This window comes from Aotus nancymaae, unplaced genomic scaffold (assembly GCF_030222135.1).
Source record: "Aotus nancymaae isolate 86718 unplaced genomic scaffold, 86718_ANA_hifiasm-v0.15.2.pri h1tg000021l, whole genome shotgun sequence".
Classification (NCBI taxonomy): domain Eukaryota; kingdom Metazoa; phylum Chordata; class Mammalia; order Primates; family Aotidae; genus Aotus; species Aotus nancymaae.
This window is the reverse complement of record NW_026988433.1, coordinates 17,279,895-17,282,327: the sequence shown is the minus strand read 5'-3', so window position 1 is coordinate 17,282,327 and position 2,433 is coordinate 17,279,895. Positions and strand designations below refer to the sequence as shown.

The 2,433-nt window shown below is 40.1% G+C and overlaps 1 non-coding gene across 1 annotated transcript; it reads right to left on the bottom strand.

Moving 5' to 3' along the window:
* Positions 1-234: 234 nt before the first annotated feature.
* LOC135276266 (small nucleolar RNA SNORD56) lies at positions 235-304 on the bottom strand. The gene has a single exon (XR_010343842.1). It is a non-coding gene; the product is annotated as a small nucleolar RNA SNORD56 (small nucleolar RNA).
* Between the last annotated feature and the right edge of the window lie 2,129 nt (positions 305-2,433).

The following is a 2,433-nucleotide window of genomic DNA, read 5'->3' as shown; positions in this document are numbered from 1 at the left end:
ATGACACATTCTTATCGCTGATCTATGCTTTTATTTAATAATTTTATTAGTCATTTTTTAAAGAATATCATTAGCTTATAGAAACTCACCATCAACAACAAAACCTAGGACCCTGTCAACAACTCACATCCAACCTGTGGTCTCCCAAGCCCATCCTCCTACTCCTCTTACCTCGTGTAGCCACCTTCCTGAATCTCACGGTCATCAATGCCTTGCTTGCAGCAATTTTTCTTTTCACTCATACCCTAATATCAAAACTCCCTAGACTAATTTCTGTTGATGGAAAATATTGCCATCATTGTAGTCGCATTTTACACTGTCTTTTCGCATCTGGTATTACTAAAAGTATGTTTTTATCTTAGTTTTTAACTTAAAACAAGATTAGCAACTTGCGTGTAACTTCTTGGAATTTTTTTTCCTCTAACCTAGTCTGACATTCCCAAGCCCCTTCATTTGGGTTCTCCCAAAAGCTGACTGAGGATAAGGATTCAAGTGCAAATTGTTTGGGATGGAGGTAGAGAAATCAGACACAGAAGGAAAGACAGTCAATAAAAGCACAGCATAGGAGAAGCAACAGCTTCATGAACATGGGCTTCCTTTTAGGATGATGAAAATGTTTTAGAACTAGAAAGAAGGGGTGGTTGCACCACATTGCCACTGAATTATTCCTTTTTAAATGGTTAATTTGTGTTGTGTGTTTCATCTCTTTTTATACAAGTTCAAAGGCATAAGAATTACATAATGGTTGCTTATCACCTTGAGATTTGGGGCTTAGACGATGGGGTCTTCTAAATGAAAAAATGCTTAACATCACTGGTCATTAGAGAAATGTAAATCAAAACCACATTGAGATAACATCTCATGCCAGTTAGAATGGCGATCATTTAAAAAATCTGGAGATAACAGATGCTGGAGAGGATGTGGAGAAACAGGAACACTCTTACACTGTTGATGGGAGTGTAAATTAATTCAACCACTGTGGAAGACTGTGGCGATTCCTGAAGGATCTAGAAATAGAAATTCCATTTGATCCAGCAATCCCATTACTGGGTATATTCCCAAAGAATTATAAATCGTTCTATTATAAGACATGCACACGTATGTTCATTGCGGCACTGTTTACAATAGCAAAGACTTGGAACCAACCCAAATGCCCATCAAGAATAGACTGGATAAAGAAAATGTGGCACATATATACCACAGAATACTATGCAGCCATAAAAAAGGATGAGTTCATGTCCTTTGCAGGGACATGAATGAAGCTGGAAACCGTCATTCTCAGCAAACTGACACAAGAACAGAAAACTAAACACCACATGTTTTCACTCATAAGTGGGTGTTGAACAGTGAGAACTCAAGGACACAGGGAGGGGAACATCACACACTGGGGTCTGTTGGGGGTGGGGGACTAGAGAGGGACAGCAGGGGTAGGGAGATTGGGGAGTAATAACATTAGGAGTAATACCTAATGTAGGTGACAAGGGGATGGATGCAGCAAACCACCATGGCATGTGTATACCTATGTAACAATCCTGCAAGATCTGCACATGTACCCCAGAACTTAAAGTATAATAATAATTTTAAAAAAGAATTATATGATGGACTTTGGGGACACGGTGGTGGGAGGTTTGGAGAAGGGTGGTACACTGCTCAGGTGACAGGTACACTAAAATCTCAGAAGTCACCACTGAAGAACTTACCCATGTAACTAAAACACCACCTTACTCCAAAAACTATTGAAATGATTTTTTTTTAGTGCCTTATCAAACCACCACTGAGGGCAACCAGAGCTTAATCTCTCTGGGGAAGGCCAGGGTGTATATAAACATACTTCAGAGTTATCTCACCCAGGCAGTGAGACAGCTGAGGTTTACCAACACCTGTCAGTCAAAGATTGAAAACTCTTCCCAAGGAATGCCAGTTCCCTGGGGCTTCCACCCTACAATGGAGATGGCCAAGTGCACTCAGGCTGGTGGGCACTGAAGATGTATGCATGAGGGCTGGAGGCAGGGCAGTGCAAACACTGTCAGCTGTATCAAAGTTTGCCATATCGTTGCCTTTTCCACCCTTTGTTTTGGTTTTATTTTTTGCTGTTTTTTTTTTATTATTATTTTTCTGATTCACTTTTTTTTTTTTTTTTTTAATTTTAGGTTCAGGGGTACATGTGCAAGTTTGTTATATAGGTAAATTATGTGTCACAAGGGTTTTGTGTACATATTATTTTGTCACCCAGGTAATAAGCCTAGTGCCCGATAGGCAGTTTTTTGGTCCTCTCCCTTCACCCTCACGTAGGCCTTGGGGTCTGTTTCCTTCTTTGTGTGCATATATACTCAAAGGTTAGCTCCCACTTATAAGTGAGAACATGCAGTATTTGGTTTTCTGTTCCTCTGTCAGTTTGCTTAGGATCATGGTTTCCAGCTCCATCCATGTTCC